The sequence below is a fragment of the Gymnogyps californianus genome, chromosome 4, assembly GCF_018139145.2.
Source record: "Gymnogyps californianus isolate 813 chromosome 4, ASM1813914v2, whole genome shotgun sequence".
NCBI classification, from domain to species: Eukaryota; Metazoa; Chordata; class Aves; order Accipitriformes; family Cathartidae; genus Gymnogyps; species Gymnogyps californianus.
The window spans coordinates 49,839,663-49,865,144 of record NC_059474.1 but is presented as its reverse complement, the minus strand read 5'-3'; the positions used below and the strand labels follow the sequence as shown (position 1 = coordinate 49,865,144).

The 25,482-nt window shown below is 40.7% G+C and overlaps 1 protein-coding gene across 3 annotated transcripts in view; it reads right to left on the bottom strand.

The window, feature by feature from the left end:
• FBXW7 (F-box and WD repeat domain containing 7) overlaps positions 1-25,482 on the bottom strand; it is a 200,447-nt gene that overhangs the window by 38,131 nt on the left and 136,834 nt on the right. The window contains exon 1 of one of the 3 annotated variants that reach the window (XM_050896722.1): positions 694-709. The exons of the other annotated variants lie outside the window; for them this stretch is intronic. The gene's annotated coding sequence lies outside the window, so the exon portion shown is untranslated. Of the gene's footprint in view, positions 1-693; positions 710-25,482 lie in introns of those variants that run through there. 3 annotated transcript variants of the gene reach the window in all.

The following is a 25,482-nucleotide window of genomic DNA, read 5'->3' as shown; positions in this document are numbered from 1 at the left end:
CTTTCCTCTACAAAAGGGCACTGCTATTATTGTCAGATCTTTTTCTTTTTGAATGTATTATGAATGAAACAAGTGACCCACTGGGATATTGCAAATCCCATGTTCTCATGGTTTCTCCTGGTTCAGTTTGGGCTAGGCAATAACCTTAAGGCTGTCACTAATTTGAGATTTATTAGTGTGCGTCCTAGGTGCCGAGCTGGAGTGATTTTATGGGTAAATTCCATACCTGTGGGCAGGGCGAGACAAAGTTTTAGGACACTGACCAATTAAGGAAAAGTGATATTTGGATAACAGGCAAAGTTCAAGGGCACAGCATACGATCCACGTTATCACACAGGTGTAACCATGTGTTTGCGTAGAATATACAATTAGTATCGATGCAACAGAACAGACTTGAAGAAATTAATTTAAGTGCACCAGTTTGTGACCAACAGCTGCTATGCTCCGAGTATGAAGGAAGAACAAGTGTAACTTGGCTCCCTGGAAGCAGTTTAGATGGAGGAATTTCTACTCAATTTATTTATAATGCCTGCAGCAGGCTTAGAGAGGTCCACTCCAGCATGTTTGCCTCAACATAGTTACAGAACGAAATTTAAGCTTATGATCTCGTGTAGTACCAGTCAAACACAATCCTGCACATTGCAATGTGCACTGATCAGTAGCTTACTGATCAATGACACATTTTTGCAGTAATGATGAACTTGAGGTTTGGGATGAAGTAGGGAAAGCAACAGGAACTCTATTATGGGAGGAAGGACAGACAGAGGCACTACAGTAAATTGCATGAAGTCTTCTAAAGCTTACTTAAATGGAGTGGAGAATACATATTACAAAGTATAATAGGTACTACTGAATTGTTTTACTAATTGTATAATGTTTCTTGGCAAAGCATTTTGAAGACTGCTTTCAAACTGAAATTTCCCACATTATTATTCTTTATTTCCATGCAAAGTAAGGTACTGTAGTTAAACAAAATTGTAAATAGCCCGTAAGTTTTGTTTTTGCAGGGAATGAAACAGCATACATAGCAACTGAAAAATCAGATTAATATTTATTAATAAATCCTGATTTTATTAGAATAGTATGAACTTTCATTATAAATACCGTTTTAAAAGGTATATATCTGTAGCAGAGATTTCCCATAAACCATTTCCTTTTAACATTTGCCTTTAGAAAAATATTAAGTTTTAAAGATATTGTGATAGGATTCAAAAGGTGTGCTAGTTAATGGCTGCAAAAATAGCTTTGAAAAGGATGTATACATGAAGTGTATGTAACAGAGTTCAGCGTTGGATATTTAGAATAAACTTCAAATTACGTTTTAAAAGCAGGGAGATTGCAAAGACAGGCTTAATGTAATACGGCATCACCGTGTCTCCAGCAGAGCAGAACTCCCCTCTGAAGGTCGTACTTCCTGTCCTCCTTGTTGGTTGCCTGTAGTTGGGCACAGAACTTGCAACATATGCTTTGATGCTTAGGTTATTTTAAAGGAGTACAGCCAAAGCTGTCATACACCCATTTATGAAGGGGACAGTTCCACACACTGTTTCTTGGTGGCAACACATGCTTAAAAATGTCCCAGTCTCACCTGCTCATTCCCATCCCTGAATGGCTCTCACCCTTATTTCTGCAGGAACAAACATCTGTAGAAATGCTCTGTGAACCAGAGTCATTAACTGATGTGGGGTGAGGAGAAATAGTTTTAAGTTTTTTCCTTTGGGTTGTTTTTTTTTTTTTTTTTTTTAGAACCAGTTACTGGTTTAATTTTCCATCATGCTTTCACAAACAACTGAGCCAGCAGAAGCAAATGAGCAATTCACAGGCAGGGCACAAACTTCTTGAGCCAGCTACACCCCTGAGGAAAAGGTATGAGGAACTGTGACCCGAGTGTCCCACGCAGAGAGCATAAGCCTATTATTTACACCTAGAGGCATCACTCTCTCAGCTATAGTTTGATGTGCATTTAAGCCAGCACAGCCACTGGGGAGGGAAAAAAAAAAAAAAAAAGGCAGTCCTTGCACCCGAGGCTGCCCTTGGCCATTCATTTCTATGCTTGCGTCACCTTCTCAGGTGTGCCACCACAGCCTTTGTTGTACGGCTGTGTGGTCAACCGAGGTGGCAACTGACAGAGGGACACTTTTTTGCTGGGCTATTTTTCAGCCAGGTCAGATTCCCCATCTCCCTCACTGCATGGCCACACAGATGTCTGTGCCAGCACAGCAAGAGGTACACTGCTCTCCTTTTTAACTTCCCCAAGCCCCCAGAAGAGCTACCTTAAATGCTTGCCAAACTACAGCCTTAGGTGAAGTGGCAAGGAACTGGGTTTTAGGCTTTGTCCTCCCAACCCAGGGGGCTGTATTATTACCACAGAGCGACTTATTTGCATTGAAAAACATGGTTAAGTCTCTGTCAAATGGAAATGGACACTCAAATATTAAAGTTTTACCATAAAACAAGCACAACAAGGTGAACCATAGGCAGGGGGTATAATGTCAACCTTCCTTAAACATATCATGTTAAAACTCCAGGGAGCTTGTCTCACTAGAACTATATATTATTTCACTGAAAAAAAAACCCAAACATTTTCTTCCCAAAGCATTTTTTTTTCTTGTTAGAGAAAAGATAAAAGAAAAAAAAATATCAGTGGAGCTAGGCTTCACGTTGCTTTTAATTCCCTGTGACAGTAACCACATGCAAGTTTCCTACAGAGAAATCTTGTATGGTTTGTTTTAAAACTAGCAATATTATCATATAATAAACATTTTTCATAATTTATGTTGATAAGGAGCAGAGTTAAGGTTGCTAATGCAACCTGCACTTTCACATACTTGAGTGCTTTCCGTGCAACAGAAACATTATGAGTTGCTTTTTTGTGTTTTGTTTCTACAAAACATTTGTTTCTATTGTTACATTATTCATTTTTCAAAGGAAGAAGGTATTACATATAACGCATCTTGCAAAACATTCACTAATGGCAGCAGATCTTCATAAGAACTGCGTCTCCATTCATTGTGCTCCTATTAAAGTTAACTGTAATCTATTTATTATATCATTAAACTTAATATATTGTAAGATGAATTCTATTTATAGATGCAGTAATAGCTGTGCTAATCACTCAAGTTCACATTGAACAGAGCTGTGCTTCTGAGACACAGCAGCAGTTGCTTCAGAGACCAAGTACATTCCTAAATTTCCCGAAGAGATGACCTTGCGTGCTACATCATGCGCAAGCCCGAGCGGCACCGCACAGGTTGCTGCGGCCAGCCGGCCTGGTGTCACCCTGCCCCGCTGAACAGCCCCTGCAACCCGCTGGCACCCACGCTTGCTCTCTGGAGGAAGCTGGCACTGCGCATCCCATCCAGGTTCCTCCCTTGGCCCGCTCTTCTCCCGGATATCCTTATACACCACTGAAGCCAAGGGCAGCGGCTGCCACGCCAGCAGCCAGACGCCACTTGGGCACAGGGTATTCAGTTTGGGGCAATACAAAGATAGCAGTCCACGCCTTACTCTTTGGGCGCTTATATAGTTGCTTTTTAAAATACCACCCCCGCGCTCCGTTTTTAGTAATTTTATCGTATATTCCAATTATAGTCATTTCACAGATTCTGCCCGTGACATAGAGTTAGAAAACCATGCACTTGAGACTGTTCTTAAATCCTACCACAGGCACACAAAGCACAACCCCTTCTTGCTGATCAACAGATGATGACCACAATACCAAAAAACCCTCAAAACCCTAATAGGGATCAGTTCCTTTTTTCAGTATGTCAACCACAGAGCTGAGTTGGTTTTGTTTATATTGACAAGAATGTTTCCAAATTGGTGAAGCGTGCATTTCTGCCTTGGAACACCAGTGGTCAAACTGTTTTCACTCAAATATAAGCAGGTTGGGAAATCACCTTTGTACAGAAAAGAAAAAGTCTGCTTGGACTCGGAAGGCTTTCCAAAAAGCACTGAATACAAATAGAGCACTGGTATCTACTGCCTGTTTTCTGTTAAGTTTTCAATTTTTATTTTCTTTGGAGATAGCTTAATTTTGATTGCCAAGAGAAATGCTTATTTATCTGGCATAATCTATAGAAATCTATTTACAAAGTACTTTCTGTCCCTCATTTGTGGTACATGAGAATGATAAGGGGTTAGTGGTGAGCCTTTAGGCTACAGACAGAAGAATTCCTGGAATTACAGATTATACCAGAAGGATTTAGGAAGAATTTGAAGAAAAAACTATTAAAAATGTCAAATCTCTTTTCCTACCTGCGTTACCTAAAGAGAGTATAAAGGTTACAAAACCAAGCATTCAAAGGAGTTTGAAATGACAGGTGTAAGATGCTTTTACTCCTAAAGAGCTGCTTACCAAGACAGCCCTGTGCATGGTGCATACTAAATAAGACACAGATTCTGTGGAAAAAAATAGGGTCTGAGGTTGTAATTTAAGATACATCGTTACTCACTTGTGCACGTGCATCTACGCACAGGTGTACATGCATCAAGTTTGCAAAGACAAACTTGCGAACATTTTAGGCATGGCATCCTGGAAGGATTTTATAATGTCAAGGGAATTTAATTCTCCCCCCATCATCTGGCAACACAATGACTCCCTGTTCAGTGTGCCAGTGGCATGGAACAGCCTGAGCCCCTATGTGATGCCCCACCGCTGCAGGTAACCAGCGGTGAGGAATACAGCAGGATGCCACCCTTGGTGCAACAGCACTAGAGGAAGATGAAACGTGATGTGCCAGTAAGTTTGAGGCAGTGTGCTGATAGCAGAAGGATAGGGCCCATGAATCTCAACTTCGGAGAGGAGTTTGTTCTGTTGAATGTGTATGAAGCTCCTGGACACCCCCATCCCTTCCTCATCCTTGCTTCTCTGTAATCACCAGCCCCAGGGTCCTCCATTCCCCTGCCCTCTGCTCCCTGTATCAATCTTCTGGCCCAGCAATTCCCCGTTAGTTTCCTCCCTCCTGCCCTCTCCACAGCATCTCAGTCTAACAAGACTTATTATCCCACCTTATTACTCCTTTCCTTTTCCATCCTCTTCCATGTTTTCTTCTTCCCTGGAATTCAGGGGAAGCATTTTTCTATACAGTGTCCAAGCATCAACAAGGGGGGGTGTGTCTGGACTGCAGGACATAGAGGATATTTGGCTTTTTTCCCCCCATACTTGGCCACATCTGCGGAGCAGCTGGAAGCAGCCACTACGGGGAAGATGCAGCTCTGCCCATGTTGCCTTTGGCTACAGCATGCTCGGCGAGTCGAGGGGAAGGGTGCAGGCCAGTCTGGTCAGTGCTATGACCTGGTGGGACACAGACTCCTCGCAGCCGAAAGTGTCTCTGGTACATGCAAATGGTCATTTTTCCATGACACACACTCTGCCCTACCGGTAAGTGACAGCAGTCGTTATAAAGGGGACAATTACATGTTATACCTGCTTCATCCAGCTTCCTTTTCTCACCACAACCCATGCCTACGGTAGAGCACAGAGAAGGGCATTTACTGATCTTCCACGAACCCTCATGATTTATTGCCATGACAACTCTCCCCTCTCCAGAGGCCTGGGGGAGCCACGACATGAGCTGGTTTCTCCCCAGTACATTCTTCCGGCTGCAGGGAATCCATGCCAAACCTTTGCACAGCAGAAAGGAATGCCAGGCATGCCGGGGTCACACCAGATGCTTTGAAGCCTTGCTAACCCACTGTCATTAACCTTATGCTGTGCAATTTCATGTCAAAAGGGGCTACAGGCGGAGCGAGCAGGCCAGCAAACCTGCCCCATCTAAACAAACTCTTCCCTGGACAGGTGCTTTCAGTCTAGAAACCATACAACACACTTGCCTGCCTCTACAAGAAACGTAGCGCTGCATAATTTAGGGTAAGTAATCCCTCATCCAGACGAGAGGGATGAGAATTGCTAATAATTTTTTTTACACTGAATCTAGCATTATTTAGGTAAGATTAGGGATAGATACCTCTAATACATTCGAGCCCAGAACAGATATTTATAACAGAGATCTGTCATAGAACGCGAAAAGTACGAAATAAGGTGGCACATTTCACAGTGTTTCAGAGATATTTTCAAACAGTGCTACCTGTATGAAACCTAAGAACCACAGCATAAAAAAAAATGGCCTGTCCACTGTTGTGTCTAAGCTTCTTTTGGGAAACCATTTTGTTCAGTAAAAGCTTATGCTGCCTTTATCAAGCTATAATATCTATACCTGAATTAAAAAATTACAAGTCAAAAACCCCTGTTTCTACCCTCAAGGAAAACTGCATATTGCAACCTTTACATAACCTCAGACATCACATATTTAACCATTTCTCCAAAACTTCTGTCAACTTGCCAGTTCAGTGTGATGCAACTGATGCGCTCCCTAAACCAATCCATTCACTGTGGGATAAATAGCAAGTCAGTTATCTAAATTCCTGGGGTTTGAAACTTACAATTTCTTTCTTTATAGACAGGATGGAGCAAATTAGAGATTTCAGATATTTTTGGCTTGCTGTTCCATTCACTTGTAACCACAAAATTAGATGGCAACCATGGTTTTAAAGTTTGTAATGTTATGGAGACTCTTAGTATTTCACAAATCCAATTACTGAAGGAAACGTAGCCCATCTAATGTTACTGATTTACCAAAAAAATGAAACCAATGAAATACTACAAACCAAAACATCTAGGAATAGTCCAAGTCACCAATGTGGTTGGCTGTATGGGGAAGTTTATTCTTTGCATCTTAAACGATTTTAATATTCTAGAAAGATGCAAAATATTACAAACTATTATTCAAAATTAGTACACGAGAAGAGGGATTAAATATGCTGCAATAAAGCCTGTGCAAATGTACGTCCTAATTCCTATTGCTTCTCTTTTGCTGAAAGCAACTGCTAAAGCATGTTATTAGCTATAACATTGCTAAAGTGATGCCAGCGATGTTCTGACAAATCTCTAGGGCTTTTTTTGCCCACTTTCCTTTTAGTATCATATTCCATCTCTAATATACAATCAGGCCAAACTGGTTTATGTATGCCAATCTTTCTCACAGAAGTGGAAAAAGAAATCCTGCTGTACGCCGTGGGCCTGCTGATGTGACAGGGAGGGACTGAATGGAAGTGGGAAAGGGAAGTGGGAGGGAGGAGGATGAGAGCACCGGTCTGCAGTCTGGCATTTAGCACAAGTCTCAGTTTTCTGATCAGAAAGTTGGCAAAAATCGAAGCACAGACTACCATTAGGTTCCTTGTAATTTAACCTTCAACGCGAGCTTCGCACATCATGTGGTCTCTTCCCTTTAGCCTAATTCCATACGCAGAACAAACTAGCACCTTGAAAACTGGCCAGATCTGAATAATCCCCATTTTACTATCTCCCTCCAACAAAACGTGCTACAAGCCACTGACCAGATCATTCGCTTATCAACCTAAATTATAATCTCTATGCAGTTACTTAAATACAGTCCCGGTTGTTAGCTGAATTCCCCCTTGGGACAAGATTTGAAAATGTTCACTTTTGTCCCTTGTAAAATCATAGATAATGTTTAGGAATATTTGATTAAAAAGAAAACTCTGGGAAGAACTCATTTGCTGCTTGTATAAATATATTTCCTCATTAAAATTTGATAAAAACAGTCTTAATGGAATACTACAACCTCATTCATGCTTTTGAATAAAGTGATTTAAATTGGCAAGAACAAAGTTTAAATACACTTCTTCCCAGCTAACTGTCGACAGCTTTTTTACGGCCTGCAGGGACAGGTATGACTCATGCCTACGCTGTTCTTCAAAAACTATTTTAAAATGCAGATTTTTTTTTTTTCCACTGGTCTATTGTGCTTTACAAGTAACCGCAAACTGAAAGAGACTAAAATTAGAAGGCAGACCACTATCACCAGAGGGATTAGAAACTCCTAGGCTATGTTGATTCAAAAAGCTGAATTGGTTGACCAATACGAGGGACTCTTTTATGTTTCTAGTTCCTACTAGATTTCTGGCAAACTTCATTCAAAGTCTCTCCTGGTTACAAATTACTTGAAATCCCTGTGTTTAGGAACAGCGGGTGGTCTCCGGATTTGCATGCAACATTACCCTGAGCAACCCTCTTATTCTCTGGTACGCAAGACTAAAAAAATGAAGGTGTTCACCCTAACCTAAGTAAGTCGGCACAAGAATGCTACCTGGTCACGAGTCATCTGGCAAAGGTTTGGGGTTTTTTTTAAACCAACAACTGCAGCAACAGTTTTTTCATGTGCCTTATGAAAAGTGTGCTAATATTGACTGATTCTGAATAACACAAAGTAAGTTTGGTAGAAAGCTAATTTAAGAAGGAATCCAACAGCCTCAAGTTTAGACTGAGCAATCAACCTGCCAAGGAAAATACAGCAGAAGATACCAACCTTCCCTGTAATTCAGAGTGGCACTTTAAGTACTGCAGACTACTGGGTTAAAAGCTAAAACAATACGATACATTTCAACTTAAGATAGGGATGTCAGTCTCCTTATCAGTACAGTCCTTCAAAGAGTCCTCTGAAATCCTCTTCCTTTTAGACAGAGAAGCCTCAAATCTGTGGCAAGATGTGCGGGCTACTCAGTAGTGAAGAACACACTAGGTGCTCTCAGAGTAGTATCTCGTTAACCAGAAAATCTGAATACGCTTTGTGCTTCTTTATGCAAATTACTGAGGGAAAAAATACTAAGTACTTAATTTGCCATATCACAGAGGAAAGTTAAATGTCTCTCAGCAGGTGAGGATACCAAGAAGCAAGAACATTTACACTAACTGGGATTTGTTCACTTTCCCATTCATGATAACTAGAGAGATGTGAATAGTGAGCTGGGTTAGCTGTTCAGTACTACACACTAAACGTGGGAAAGAGAAAAGAGGAAGACTCAGCCAGAGTCTGCATTGATCTAAAGCATGGGTCAACAGTTCCAAGACACGGAAAATCCAATTCATTTCCCATTTCCAAGTTCCAGGGGACATCTAGTATAATCTAAAAGATATCTGTTTTGAAGAGCTGTGATCCTAAAGCTGTTCACTAAGCAGAGGCAGTGTACACCAAGGTTAAAAAGATGGCTGTAGCAAAAGAAATCTCATCTGAGAAGAAAAAAAGTAAGAAAAACAATCATAATGCCTCCTCCACCCCCACAAAAACTATACTTTTTTGTTGCAATAGGAAGTGGAACTCTAACTTACAAGTTTAGCACATGCCCAAGTACGAGAATGGAGGCACCAGCCTGAGGAACAGTCATAAAGGCTGTGAGAACAACCAGCAGTTCGAATCCAATCCTCTCTATCTTTTGGAAGGCTATTTTCTTTATCTGCATCTGGCAGTTAGTATTTGTCTAGTTTTGTATCTACTGAAATATGCAAATAAGCAAGCAAAGTGTCTTCAACTCCTGAGGAGAATTTGTGCTCAAGGATATGTCATACCTACAGAGATCCCAATGAGTGGTTCAAATACAGTTAATCTTTTCTCTCTATTGAGGTACTGTCAGACTTAGCACTTGATGAAACAGAACATGTAACTGGTCTCCAAACAAGACCCCACCATGCAACCAGCCAGCTGATGGTGTCAAGGAGTTTTTTGAGGGTAGTTTGAACTTAGACGGACAAAGGCTGCTGCAGTATCATCCAGCTGGGCCCATCACATATCTAGCTTCTGCTCTCCAATGTAAGTTTGAACAGTAACATCTATATCTGAACAAATCCGGTCCTGCCCAACAAAAACCTCAGCCTGAAAGAAATTATCAACCGATTCCTTCCAGACAACACAAGAATTTCAGGAATGCAAATTAACCACTTTATGCCAGGTCTTTCTAAACCTTCTACCAGTTCTTCCAGCTTTTCATCTCCCCAAAACAAAACCACAGTTCTCAGAAATACTCTGGAAGAGCACACAGCTAAGAAAAAATTTCCCAGTGCTCAGATGTTAAGCCCCCCTCCCCCCAGCATTAGTGTCTTCAAAATGTTTCTAAATGAAAGGGAAAAGAGGAGCTGCTTGCAGCAGTTTCCATATAATGCAATTATACAACCTTTTATCTGTATGGATGCCAGCACGGAATTGCATTATTCCTTTCGAGGCCTTTGGGAATGAGGTGAGAATATTATCTTGATCTGCATTAAACCAGTAACGGAATTGAGTATATTTGCTTCTTCATGTTAAAATAATTTTAAGGAACTCCTAATACATTTGTTAGCACTTTTTGGGAGTGATCTTGAAGCTTGAAAGGAAGAGAACAGGTAGCTCAATGTGTATAATAAGGACTTATCAAATAACATTAATATTCTTTGTAATAAGATTGCCCTTTCAAAGTAAGAACTACTTAGACACATGGTAGAGACCCCAGTTCAGTGGGACCAAATGGAGCAAGGGGCCCACAAGCTGAGGGCTTAACTAACCTAAAGGAGGAAAGGACTAAAAACTTGGCTAGGAATCAGACTGTTTCTTCATGTTGCCATTTCCACCTTTTGGTTGTAAAGAAACCCTGGGGCAACGGCTGGGAACAGCAAGTCTGCAAGCGCACGCTCTCCATATCAATGCCTCTATACAGACCAAGGAGGATGACTTTAGACTACATCAGTAGAAAACTGCAGTTGACAAGGAAATAAATCTTTTAGAAGAGGAGGATACTGTGATTTTCCCAGTTCAAAACCCATTTTCAAATCTATGGGAAGATGACCACTGACAATCAAACATGTTTTATATCAAGAACAATCCTAGACCAGAGGTCTGTCTACTCCAGAAACATTCCTCATGCCTGCTGCTATCTCCTCCTAAGGAAATGCCCACAACCCTACAGATTTCCTTCACTGTAAGACAGGGACTGAGTGTAACTTTTGTAAGCTTTTCTGAAACAAACTAGTCAAAACCAACTCTCAACATGGAAAGCCACGGGCATATCCTCTTCTGGATACAGCTGTACCAGAAGAAGAGGTTACTCTTCCCTCCTTAACCTATTTCAGTTAGTGAGCTAAGTTGGCTTATACAGCTATATATAGTAGCAGATCTTTGGCAATAAATGCACTTTTTTCCCCTTAAACAGGCTAAGAAGTGATGACATGAGCAGCTTAAGTGGCAGATCTGAAACAGCAGAAGTCTGCTGGCAGGATGCATGACAAATACCTGCAAGTAGCCTGAAGGGTGGCAGTTTATTCAGCCAACATAGCTGAGTTGGAAGATGACATGTTCACAGTACCAACTGGTCAGACTCACAGAAGCCAAAATACATTGGATTCCCTATTGGTAGGATAAGTGATCTGAATTCATTGGGAACTCATGGTACTGCCAGGATTTGAACCAAGATCTTATAAACCCATATTACTGCTGCTTTAACCGTTAAAACTTCCTGAATCTGATACCTGCAAAGAGTGGCATACCTGAATTTCAAGAGTGGCTTTCTTTGAGAAACTCTAGAGGTAAATGACTTAATCCAACATCAAGAGGTCTGTCATAAAACACACACACAACCCCGTACCGTATTGTGTGATGGGGCAGGCCAAGTCATCTGTTCCACAAGTGCTTTGAACAGATAGATACACAGATAGCATTGCTAAAACACATTTCATTTATTCAGTTCAAAAGACAACCTAGTTGACTAAACAAGTCTTTGGTCTAATTTATCTTTTTCTTTTTTTAAAGGAGTCCCGAGTTCTCTTTCTAGTGCTGCTGCATGCAACTTTATGCAACATCTCTTGGCTCCATGAAGGGAAAACTATAGTAACCTACTCACAGGATAGATATACACGAGGCTTAAGTTCTGTTAAGAATTATATGTTAGTAAATATACATGGGGTCAGCTTGTAGACAGCTAACAGCAGCCGATTGCAGTGAAGACTTGGATTCATGGTCCTTTGCTTTCTCAGTTCATGAGACAGGTTAGAGAAGCAGTGAGAAAGAGCAGCACAAGGTTTAATACATACTAGCAGATAAAGTATAAACTTTTCAGAGACCCTGGATACGTGCTCTGAAGCCCACTCCACAATGATACCCTTACTATTGCTTGGACAACTAAATGAAATTGCACTGTCATTCTGCAGGCATAAAATGATACGTCAGAGAAACAAACTTTAGTAACTTTTATATTGATGTGTTTTGGAAGTGTTTTTGGTTTCACCAGATGGAAAGGTTTACCAGTGAAATCAAAGTCATTCTGCTCAGATATTATTCATAATGTGCATTTGCACCCACATAAAAGTTTCAATTTCAAACCCAACTAATTTTTATTAAGGAACATATGTACTCCAAACCCACTGATGAAATATCTACAATACCTTCAAATCACACATTTCCTTCACCACCTTCCACAGACATCGTACTGCCACGCCAATTCACAAGATGATTTTACTACAGAGCCCTTGCTCCTGCTACACGGATGCCAACAGAGCCTCCCTAAGACTGCGACTACCGTCCACGCTGACACAATTACATTACTTCTGCTGTACCAATGGAAGCAGTGCCCACTGTGCCTCAGGTGGTAACAGGCTTGCCTCAGTCCTCTGTCACTCACCCTTTCCTTTGCGGCCCGCTCCCTGCACCCGCCAGCAAAGCAGCTCTCGTGCAAACAGCCTGACCTATTCCACTCCAATCAAACAAGCCAGGTTGGCAGAGCCTTACTATTTAAAATATCCATTTCATTTTGACAAACAACTTTGCCAGCAGATTTGAGAGGGTATTTCCCTTACACAGAGGGCTTGTGCTGAATTTACCCAGGCAAACAATGTACGAGACTTAGACACATGTTTATCAATGACTGCAATGGTGTAAACTCAGCCCCTGGATTTTGCAGAGACTTGGCTGTGGCCCATTAGCATATTCCTTCTACCAGTTGTGCTGTGGGAGCAGAGCACCCACAAACAGCTGGAAGAAATAGTATCTTAAGCTGCTACAGCTTCTTGTTAAGACTGGATCTGAGCTCTTTGCCAACAAAAGTGGTCTTTGCCCAGCTTAGCTGTAACCAAATGAAGGACTTGGTTAGCTGAGAAATACCAGGTAAAAATTGGGCTTTTCAAGGCATACGACCTTATGGCTACATCAGCAAAGCTATTACACAAATGATCATCACTTCTATGAAAAGTACTCTGGCAGAAGCAACCATACTCACTTTTTTTCTTTAACCAGAAAATCTCTGTATGCTATCATGAAGGCATATTCATCATCCATTTGATTTGCCTGTAAAAGTGTAAGCTGTTACAGATGACCTCTGAATGGATAATGAAAAATAATATAGTAGGCTACAACTTAGACCATACTTTGGCAATAAAGATACCAAAAAAAAAAAAAAAAGCTATCAAAAACCTCGACAAAGCCTAATCTACTTACAGAAGTTTGGGACATCTACTAACTGACTTGAAGGACACCTTTAAAGGCTGTATCTGTAAGCTCTTTAAGAAATCCACTCATGTACAGAAATCTGCAATACGAAAAAAATCCTGGGGGGGAGAGTTCAAATATACAAAAAAGTACAAAGTCAAAGACAGTACAAAGAATTTATGACCTTCTCTCTCTGTGTGTCTTTTTTTAAAACTCCTGTTTGAATATTTGATCTTTTTTTTTTTTCCTTTCTTTTTTAAAAATCTGTTCACTGGTAAATAAACAGAACAGGCAATTCCTCTCCCACCTATTTTAGCAAAGTCATAATAATAAACTCTTTTTTTTTAAAGTTGCAGCAGATGTGAGGTGAAAGATTATTACTTACTTGAACACAGTAAATTTATTTGAATAATTCTTTAATCAGTAAAAACATGGATTTCTTTAAACACGGTATATTTTTCTTGAGATGAGAAAGCTCCTCTTACCCCATAAACAATTTTCCCTCCATTTTAGCTAGGATCAGTTTCTTGTGCCAAGATGTGTGCAAAAGGCAACTTATACAAATATTTTTATGTAAAATCCTCGAGATAGTAATTACACAAGTAACTTTACAAAAGAAAGTGACTTTGTTTATAATCAGAGTCCAGAATTTGATGCTAGTATATAAACAATATATAAGAACTTGACCACAAAGAAATATAACACATCAACCTCAGCTAATGGTTAGAGACAGCTAACTTTTCTTGTATGTTTGGAAAAGAAATCAAAAGAAAATAGTAGGAAAAGATATTAGCTTTGCTTTTGAGAGCTGAGAGTAAAGAATTTCTATACTTATTGTTAACCTGTGTCATATCTGAATTCAGCCATTATTATTTATGTCCTTTTAGTTCCAAAAATGGATGGGAACTTTACTCTCAGAACACTAGAAGCTATAAAGACAACACACAAAGAACTGGGAATGTGATGGAGCAAGTAACGAGAGCCTAAGTCTGAAGTTTAGTACATGCTTCTCTCCATTATCAGTGCATGATAATTTTCTGCTATTTTCTGCAGAGGCTTCTTTGAACAGAACATTGAAGAGTGATTATATGTCCAAATCTTAATAAAATGTCAAAATCCACTGCTTCATTGTATCTGCAATTATGATTTAGGTTTCCTCCTACACATGGGATAGGAAAGGATACAATTTTGTATTCATGGTGTTCCAAGCACTATGTTTTAAGTTGTGGCTTGATGTAAATCAGTTATTTGCCAACCAGAAAGGCATTATTATAACCTCATATTTTAATAAAAATGGCATTTTTGTTCTTAAAAATACTGCTTCAGATCTTGAATACACTTCTAGAAACCAAAGATTTTTGAACAGTTAGTGGCTCTCACTGCAAAACAAATACCGTGGCCAACAGCTTATGTCACCACTACAACAGGGACAAAAGACAGCAGACTGGGTTCTCCCCTGCAGTTTCAACTCTGCTCAAGTTGAAATGAGACAAAAGGCCTTTGGGGAAAGAAGCTGCAAAATCTCTGTTTTGGCCTCAAAGCTTCTTCCCTTTGCCAGGGCCAAAGCTCACGCCTCCGAACTCTGGGGTCTGTCCAATGCCAATGGAAAAAGCAGCCGTACCCGACTGGGGTGGTCCTGCCTCCACCTCCTGCCTCAGGTGCTGCTCTCGATGCCAGATCCTAGATGGAAACTACAGGCAAACCAGACCTGCCAATCACTGGCACCAAAGCAACATTTGTCCTGCTCTCTGGAACTCCCACCATGTGACAGTTTTCACAGTCAAGATGAATTATGTCCTAACCTGCAGGCTGAAATTCCCTCACTTATTTTCCACAGCACAGATAACATCTTCTGACAAAACAGAACCAAACTTTTAATATCGATTTCTCTCTGTATTTTGGAGGGACTCTTTTTTCCCAATGTGGACCACCACCTGGAAACTTGTTACTCAAAAAAAACAACCTCCTCAGGTAAGATGAAGTATGCTTCTCTTCCTTTTTTTAATCATGCTACTGTCTACAGACAGTTATGATAGTATTTTTTCCTCTCTACTGTAGAAAAAAGAATCACTCTTTGAGCTTCGACAACCAAAAGCATTGTAAAGATTGTACACAATCTATGCAGTTCCCCTCGTAGAGGGAACACATCAAACAGAAAACTTCTGTCAAGAATGCACAGCTAAACATTGATGGCCAATACAACAGTATTTAGTCAGCTTTTGTGCACTGGCTGCTGCATAGCTGAATAGCAAATCTTACCACAACCTTCTTGCCAGGAGATTTAGCCCTCCTAAGAGTTGGGCTTTGATGCCTCAGAGAGGAAAGGATAATTCTTGTATTTTCTTCGGAAACAATGCAGTCGTGATTGTGAGACATACTTGTCTGAATTAGATGTATAATACCAGGTCTCATAAGAGACGCTCTAGACTTCTAAAGCTTGCCTGACCGTGATAGGAGCTATTAAGGAGTCTGCTTTAACGGATAAGAAATGTGACAACTCCCACAGAGAATCAACTGGTGCTGTGCCGGAAGGACTGAAAATGCAGTCCTACCATTGCGCTTGTCCTCACAGAGGGAAAAAGAAAAACATGGTTCACGTTAAGATTTCCAAAAGTGTCTGTCCTGATTTTTGTTGAGAAATACATGAGTGAATATCTTTGACTTCTTATATCCCTTCTGAAAGAATTTACTGCAATTAAATTGAGAACTTTTGGTATTCCCCAAGTGTAGGTAAAAGAGCATTTACAGTGCAAATGTTAACCACCATTTTGAATCTGGTGGCACTGAAAAGATCCTTGAAATAACAGATCTTCTTGGTGAGGTAGAAGCATCAAGTAAGTTCACCACTAACTTCATCAGCCTGAGAACCTTTGCTCCATCAGCCAGTACAGCATTTGTCTGTGTTAGTCCTGCTCTGAAAAATGACATATTGCACCTAGATTATTGCCAGCTTTGTGAAACAGTTTGTTTTCTCTTAAATCCTGACAACTAGGGAGACTGGGGAGACCAAATAATAATCATCTTATTGCTGCCCCTTGCCCGTTCCCCCAAGGTAAAAAAGTCAACTAGCAGCCTACTGAGTGGACTACCAGGGAGCATGGGTACCCATGGACCGGGTGTCACACCAAAATTCAATTTCTGCCTGGTATGACATCATGCTGTCTGATGTACATTTTCCATCTGACTTATAGCACACACTGCAATAGGAAATTTCTGTAACCAAGAGGAAGGTGAGTATCTTTCTGCTGTGGAAATATCTGAACCCATGATGGCTATTACTTATAAATTCCTCATCAGATGATGTTTTCAGCTAACCAGAATAAATCTATTATCCATAGTTTCAAGACCTCAGTGAAGCACTACATTGCATCCAATGGAGGCTGTACTCTTACTCTTCCTGGTACACACTGCCTAAACTAATATGGACCAGAATAAGTGCTTTCCATTATTCGCAGCTGACATCTGTCATAATCATTTGTCTGTCTGTTTCACAAATGGGGGATATCTTTGTATTTCTCACATTGTCTTCAGAGGGGACAGGGTATTTGTTTCTTTGCGCTTCCCATTTTGAATTAAGGCCATTTTCAATTCTTTTATCAACATTATTCTCAGGAGACAACTTGGTCCCCATGGTATTCTCTTTTCAGTAGAGGCCTTCAGGCTGACTTCTCTGACACTGTGTATCCACCCTGCGCTTACTGGAAATCATGATATGCTTATGTATTGGGTTTGTGTGGCAAGGTTTTGGTAGCGGGGTGGCTTCTGTGAGAAGCTGCTAGAAGCTTCCCCTATGTCTGATAAAGTTAATGCCAGCGGGTTCCAAGACGGACCCACCACTAGCCAAGGCCGAGCCAATCGGCAACAGTGGTAGCACCTCTGGGATAACGTATTTAAGAAAGGGAAAAGAAGTTACAGGGGGGTATAGCAGTTGCAGCCAGAGAGAGCAGAGTGAGAAGATGTGAGAGAAACAACTCTGCAGACACCAAGGTCAGTGAACAAGGAGGGGGAGGAGGTGCTCCAAGTGCCGGAGCAGAGATTCCCCTGCAGCCCGTGGTGAAGACCATGGTGAGGCAGGCTGTCCCCCTGCAGCCCATGGAGGTCCATGGTGGAGCAGATAGCTACCTGCAGCCTGTGGAGGACCCCACACCAGAGCAGGTGGATGCCCGAAGGACGCTGTGACCCCGTGGGAAGCCCACGCTGGAGCAGGCTCCTGGCAGGACCCGTGGCCCCATGGAGAGAGGAGCCCACGCTGAAGCAGGTTTGCTGGCAGGACTTGTGACCCCGCAGGGGACCCACGCTGGAGCAGTCTGTTCCTGAAGGACTGCACCCCGTGGAAGGGACCCATGCTGGAGCAGTTCGTGAAGAACTGCAGCCCATGGGAAGGACTCATGTTGGAGAAGTTCGTGGAGGACTGTCTCCCGTGGGAGGGACCCCACGCTGGAGCAGGGGACGAGGAGGGAGGAGGAAGGAGCAGCAGAAACAACGTGTGATGAACGGACCCAAACCCCCATTCCCCGTCCCCCTGCACCTTTGGGGGGGGGAAGGTAGAGAAAATCGGGAGTAAAGTTAAGCCTGGGAAGAAGGGAGGGGTGGGGGGAAGGTATTTTAAGATTTGGTTTTATTTCTCATTATCCTGCTCTGATTTGACTAGTAATAAATTAAACTAATTTTTCCCCAAGGCGAGTCTGTTTTTGCCCGTGACGGTAATTGGTGAAGTGATCTCCCTGTGCTTATCTCGACCCACGAGCCTTTCGTTTTATTTTCTCCCCCTGTCCAGCTGAGGACAGGCAGTGATAGAGCGGCTTTGGTGGGCACCTGGCATCCAGCCAGGGTCAACCCACCACAGCTGAAAAAAATGTATCAATTTGATTCAGCTTTCCCTCCATACATCTGCAAAACTAATACGAATTCGGATTGTATTTCCTTCTCTCCTAAAAACAAATGTAGCATGTAGGAACAGAAATAACTGAAACAGTCACTAGTCATACACAAAATGAGAGAACAGTAGATGGATTAGGATTATGCTAAAACCCCTCTTGAAGAGACCTGATAGGAACAGGCTGTATAATTCCATTCCGAATTTTTATAAAAGATTCTTCATAACCCGAAGGTCCTTCCAGAGATTGCTCAAGACCTGAAGCAAGACAAAAATATAGCACCTGTGACTTCTGCACAGCTTCACAGAATATATTTACAGGACATCATCTAAGAATTTTATTTAACCGAAGTTATGGACAGCTATTTGGTGACTGAACAAATAAAACTGAAGAGAGTGGCACCAAAGTAAAACTAGAGAAGGGCATATGTCAGCAAAGTGGATTATTGCAAGGCTAGTGATTAAGGCTACTAACCACCTTCCTTCAGGACTTTGACGCTGTTGTGCAGCTATACCTTGCCTAGTGGTATTTCCACCTGCTGTACATCTGGGTATACTTCTGTTTCAACAATACACATGAAGGGCCAACACCGCAACAATTTCCTAATTATTTTAATTTGCCTCTTATTCTTTTGAGAAGGTTTCCTAATTGAATACTAAGCATCAAAAATGATTCATCATTGAAGCAACTCTGAGCTCTTGAGTTTAAAGTACAGCTGTTAACACAGACTCCAGGGATGCAGGACTGATGTCTTTTTTTTTTTTTTTTACTGGGTAACTTCACTGGGTTGGACGATTCATCCAAACCCCAACATGCTGAAGGCCCATCAGCAGAGTTCTCCAAAGCAGAAATATTCCCAACAGGAAAACTGAGCTAAAAGCCTGTCTTTTACTACAGAAGCAGACAGTCTTTTCACAAAAGTGAAAAACTTCAAGAGGACATTCTCTGTTGTCAGTAACTGACAACTTTGGTTTTGCCCACGGGTTGCAAACACAATGAAGCATCCAGTGCAGGAGATCCAGGACCTCAGCATAACAAAGATAGAACCACAATGTCTCTAAACACTGTGAAGTTTCAGTAATTTCCATCCTTTCACTGAAAACTGTCTTTGATCTGTTCTCATTGCCAGTCAGTTGCTTCAGATGTTGATTACTCATTCCTTTGATTTCTCCACTGTTTTCAGTTCCCATAGATAACTATGCTATTGTTCTTCCACTGAAGGTTTTATCATGAACTTCTCTGAAACAAGTCAGTATAAAATACCTTTAGTCGGATGAGGTTCTGGATGGAACTTCATTCTACTTCATCTACAGCGGTGCCTGCTGTCTGTCTGCTTGTTAGGAGTATTTCTTTTAGTCTTTAATGCAAGATCATTTATTACCTTAAGGGCACTTAAGATCCTACTGCAATCTTCATCACAAAACTCATGTGTAGACAGAGTAACAGGCAAAGATAGATAGCCCAAGATCTCTCAATCTGTTCAAATCTGTGTATCAATTCTGAGCACCAAATGTTAATTAGATATTAAGCAAACATTAGTAGTCACATGCATTATTTTTAAAATAACATGGAACAGACAAACTATATACCTGTAAAAATTACAATAATGCAAAGGAATTCTGTAAATTTTTGAAAATATTTAAGGTAGGAACATGCAAAAGGCTTTCCAAGAGGTGGTTCTTAGACAACTTTAAAGATGTAATTTGTTTCTCGTAAGTCTCAGTCATTTGAAATTCCCTACCACAAATACAAAGATGACATCATAGATCTGGAAGATTCTAACTTGTACCATGAATGTAATCGTTTTGTATTTAGCATGAAAAACTTACCTAGACATTCTGACTTCTTTTATAGCAAAAGCTTAAATTATTTACTGGCCAAATACTCCCACTGAATTAGTTTTACACATGAACTGAATTCAAATTAACAGTGAAATTGCATCATGCTTATAAACATCCAGACTTAGATGATAAAGTTCCCTGTTACCACCTATCCACAGCTTGCAAAGTACCTAGTGCTTTCTGCTATGCAAGAACAAACCACCAAGTTAATTTGCAGCTGCCCTTCTTAGTTTACCTAAAAGGACTTCTGAAATATACTTGTAGAGTCTTTTGTTCATCTCTGCTCATCAAGCCACTTCACAGGAAGCTTTACCATTTCTTTAACTTTAAGCCACAGGGTTGGGCACAGTGGTGAGTAGGGTCCTTACTCAACATGCCGCCCATTTGTGACGCCTAGATACCATGAAGTTTTTGTACCACATCCTCCTCCATGTTTAGCTGTGCCAATGGACGATGCTGCTGTCCCCACTGCAGAACCAAAGGAACAATCCATAGGAGAGTTTTTAAATCCACTTTAGGCAAAATTAGCTGGGTTAGCGCAAATCACCCATTTAAACTGGCTAAGCTTTTCTGGCTGATTGCCCCACAGCTGGTGTGGGAGCTCTGCTGGCTCTAGTGAGGCCGTAACCGCCACCAAAGGGGCAATAGCAACCAGCTAGGGGGAGATGAAGGTTTCCAGTGGCATGGATTTTTGCCAAGTGAACGTCTGTCTACAACCTCTAGCATATGATTTTTAATCAAAGTAGCGATACTAGCACAGTCGTAGGAGGGCATTTACGGTGACAGAAATGCTTACATCTGCTTTACATGTGCCACGGATAGATGTTCACTCTGAACAACTTGGCCAGTTAAAGACGTTTTACCCCCGGGTATTCTACCACCTTCCTGCAAGAGGTTACTGACCTTAGAGCTCTGCTGCTCTTTCATCTCCTTCATACAAAAGATTTTCCAGGTAGCTTAAATCACTTCTGATAGCCTTTTAAACTTAACTAACTTTGCCTAAAGCAAATTAGAGTATTTACAGGATCCACTTGCCAGCAAAGCTGAAGGGAGGAAACAACTTCTGGCAGAGCAGCAGTACTGGGAAAAGAGGGAGTAAAGGAGGAGGGTAGGTTGAAGGCAGAGGTGTGCAAATGAAGCCTCCAGTCAGCAAAGCTGGATCCAGAAGATGGCAGCTGTTCATAACCTCTTCTTGTACTTTTGTATAACTGCATTTTAAGACAGATGCGCAAAAGCAAAGTTTATAAACTCAGGGGGTGGAGGGGAACTACCCCTGGTGCAGCAGCTATCACAACAGGGTCTTACTTTGGCCATCACTTTTTTTGCTGTAATGCAATACACATCAAGAATTCTAATAAATTACATTTGATAACGAGTTGCTGTTAGCAAATTCTGCACTTCACTCTTGCCAAACACAGAGTGAATGTGCTTAAAATGTGAAAGCTAACCAGTGAACAGCATTTAACTTGCAACTCAAAACACATATAAAGCCCCACCTTAATCTTCAATTTTATCAATATGATTTTAAAGATGATGACTAACTCATTCAAAGCAAAACTCTTTGCATCACATCTGCCACATGTGTAGCTCATGCTATATAGCAGCAATGGTATTTTGCAGCTGAACAGAGTTGTTCTTAAAAATCTCTGGATACTTTGTAACTATTCTCGAAATAAAACTCTGGGCAAATAGTTAAGTAGGTAAGAAGCACCCCAACTTGATTTCTTCGCTCCAGAACATAAAAATCTGGCCTACATTGTACAAAAATCTGTTAGCAGGTCTGGAATCAGAGCTCATCTTCTGACTTCCAGGCATTGGCTTTAGGAACTACAATAGTTTGCTGTGCTGCAGGACCAACATCCACAAATACAGTATGCCTCCTTATTATCAGTAAAGCAAGGTTTATGGGTAGAGGCAGTATCTTTCACCACCCCAAGTAATATAGTTGGGGCAGGGAGAAGGGGAGAAGAGCAAGAAGTTGAGCTGACAAGGTTTCAGGTATGCACCTGAGACCACCTGGTCTGCTTTTAGGTATGCATCTGAGACTTTCTGGTTCCCACCGAGCAGAAAGGGTAGTGTTAGTAATGCAGAAATAAGGAGTTTGTCTCCAATGGGAAAGAAAGGGGTGAAACAAGGGAAAAAATGCAAGACGGTAACATGCCATGACATCAATACTTCCACTGAATCTACAGTTTTATTGTCCCAGGCTCAATGCTTTGGAAAGCATTCTGTAGCTCTTCCTGGAGGGTTAGGATTGAGAGGGTCAGAGACAGTGTGGGTACTCTGAGAAATGTTAACCCACTTATGTTTCCATCCTTCATCAGCTGTCAGAGCACTCCATCTGTGTGAGGTGACTGCTTAGTCACCCCTGGGTGTCCCAAGGGGCTCGGAGCACTGCACGAAATGCACCGAATTCCAGGAGGAAGCCAGGAATTTGATGATCCTGTTACAAGGGCCATGCACTAGGGCCACGCAGAGCTGTGCTAGCACATACCAATTACCTTGTATTTCAGACAGTAAATGATTAACATGTATGTCTAAATGCAGAACACCTGTTCTCAGCTTGCACTTAGCCTCCAAATTTCCCGCTTCCATTTCAGGCCTGGAAGAGCAGCCCGTGTGCCCAAAAGCTTGTCCCCCCTTCCCAGCCATGGTAATGGATCCAGTAGAAGACATACCAGCCCCAGACACAAACTTTGTTCAATTATCTCTTCAGATCATCTCAGCCAGTGCAGTACTACCCATATTGCTAGCAGGAGAATCAATTTCCATGTATATGTAAAGGGTTGGCTTCTGGCAAAGATTTATATAATTGTACATAATGTGAAGTTCAGTCGCAACATCAAAAGGAAAATTATTTTTCCTTTCATGAGATCTGGGATTTTACTGTTTGTTCACTCATTTGTTTTGGCAACAGCCCTGATCACGAACACAATACACAATCCTATGATTTTTTTAAAAAAACCCACAAAGCGAATCAGGAGATGCTAAAGGAAATGAACCATAAAGTGGGGGCAGCAGGATAGTATCTAACATTTCTGCAAACAATCCATTTGTCACTTTCATGGACCAGGGTTAATTAATATTCTATAAAGGCCTTCCAAAAGCTGAATACCTCTCAAGTTCTGAATTCATGGGGCTGACCTTAGACTTTCTCAGAATGATTTTTAATGCAGTCTGTTATCAGCAAAACCCGTTTAAACACATGTCCCATCTGCCAGTACCCCATTTGCAAAAGAGCTTCTTATACTTGCAGACAGTAAAGCTTCTGCCTGCTTCCCTCTCTCCTCTAAATACCAGCTGTATGGTAATGAGCACAAACAGCTGAAAAATACTGCACAGTAACAAAGCTGGTACGAAGCGGGCAGAACAACGCTTCCACTCAATGAAGCAGTTGTAGCATGAATTTAGCAGATTAGCTATTGAACAGGGGTGGGGGAGGTTTGGAAAAAATGTAAAGGGTCTGCACAGATAGCAAGAAAATGAAAAGAGACCAAAAGGGCACAAGCTACCAAAGAAAAGCCCAAATTCTAAAGTACTTTTGTTGAACTGCATGAACCAATTCTTCAAATTTTCTAAGGCGTATTCCTCACGTACTAATGATATGCCAAATGCTATTCTGATCATTTGCAAGTTCAGTTAGTTTTTAAGGGAGGCAACTTGTTAATGAAAGTTTTCCATTCATTAACAAATCTCTTCATCGGCTGGGGGTGGGGGAAGTCCTTAAGAACAGAAACACGCTCTCCTACTTCAGTTTCTGGTACTTTCAGCATGTGTGACCAACAAGCACCATATTATCTATTAACTTGTTGCATAATAGCCCTCTCAGCCTATCCATTTTTGTAAAGCCATTTTTTAAAATGCTTACAACATCCACGCTACCCTCCAGACACTGACAAGCTTTTTAAGCAGTGAGCATAAAAGACACTTGCTTTTAAGAAAACTTGTGCATAACTGATTCAGCTGACGTGCACACAAGGCATGCAGTTGAGTATTTGTTTATGCAAGTAGCTAATTAGATATAAATTGTTTGCATAAAGTCTAAAAATTGCACATGCACTTTTGCACTTGAAATTGCATGCATCTATCTACTGGCAGATGTGAAAGATGCATGCAGTTTTGATACATAAAGCTGACGTGAAAATACATGACTTTTTTCTTGTTCTTGATTTCCCAATGGCATCTAGAGCATTACTGTTGCTTTTGAAGAATTGGAGACTAACGCTTTCTAAGAAAAACATGGAAAAAGATGGTGTATTGACACTGCCCAAACAAGTGCCCTGTCAAAAGTTTGATACGTAGGGCTTTAGTTTTTTTAATTCCTAATTTAAAAGCCTTACTGTTTCAATCCCTCAGCATCCTAACATTTGTCTTTCGTGACAAGTAAGGCCAGTAAGATATTTTTCAAAAATTCATCTAGTAAGACATACTGCAATAAAAACATTATATTGCTTCTAAAAGTAGTGAAGAGTGAAACCCCCATCTGGGGGGAAAAAGTACATTTACCTCTAAGGTCATCATAACGCAGCTCCTAAGAAAGCACACATAATCTTTTAACCTTTATACATTGCACTTAGAGAGTTAAACAGAACACACATACAAAATTGCCTGTGTTACTGGCTTCTTTTCACTGGTGATCATAGAATAAACAAAAAAGAGAAAGCAATTTTCTCAGGGCATGAAAGAGCTTGTCATGCGGCTATACAATGGCATTCTCAAATGACATTTTTATTGCTCATGTCTATCATAACCCTGTAATAAATAGAAGAAAAAAAATCACTATTAAAGTTCACTGGAAGTCTCCACCCAATTTCAAGTTTTAATGTAGGTCAATTCTATTGAATTTAAGTTAAAGAACGTGTGCTTTGATCTCTCCTGGAGAATTCTAGCACACATTTCAAAATGTTTTTCATATTTTAAGCACCTTAAGGAATTAATAAAGAGTTTATCAAAAGACAAAACGGGTAACAGACATTTTGAACATAGAGATGCATAAAATATTAACTAATGATTAATTAATCATAAACCACTTATTGGCTAAAAAAGTGTTAATATTTAGTCTATATATTTATTATCAGTCATTAAAATTATCAGTGGTTCCAATAATTTTCTGTACTTAAAGATTATTATAAATATCACTTAGTTCTTATTTTTTAATCTGTTCTCTGAATTGTTTAATATACAACAGGATGAAAACTGTTCGCTTAAAAACACTAAGTAAATGAAGTATTTTATTATGAGAGAAGGTAGCATACTTTATCGATCAAAAAATTATCTGCCAAAATTATTTTGGTTCTTTCCATGTATATGTATTTCTTCAGCTCATCAGCACTCCAGGAGGAAGGAATATGATACTACAAAAGTGCTGTATCTTGATCGTATTTGCTATGCTACTAACCCAGGTTTGCCTTGCTTGTTATCTTCAAAGGAGCCCAAGCTTCTCAATATCATTATTTA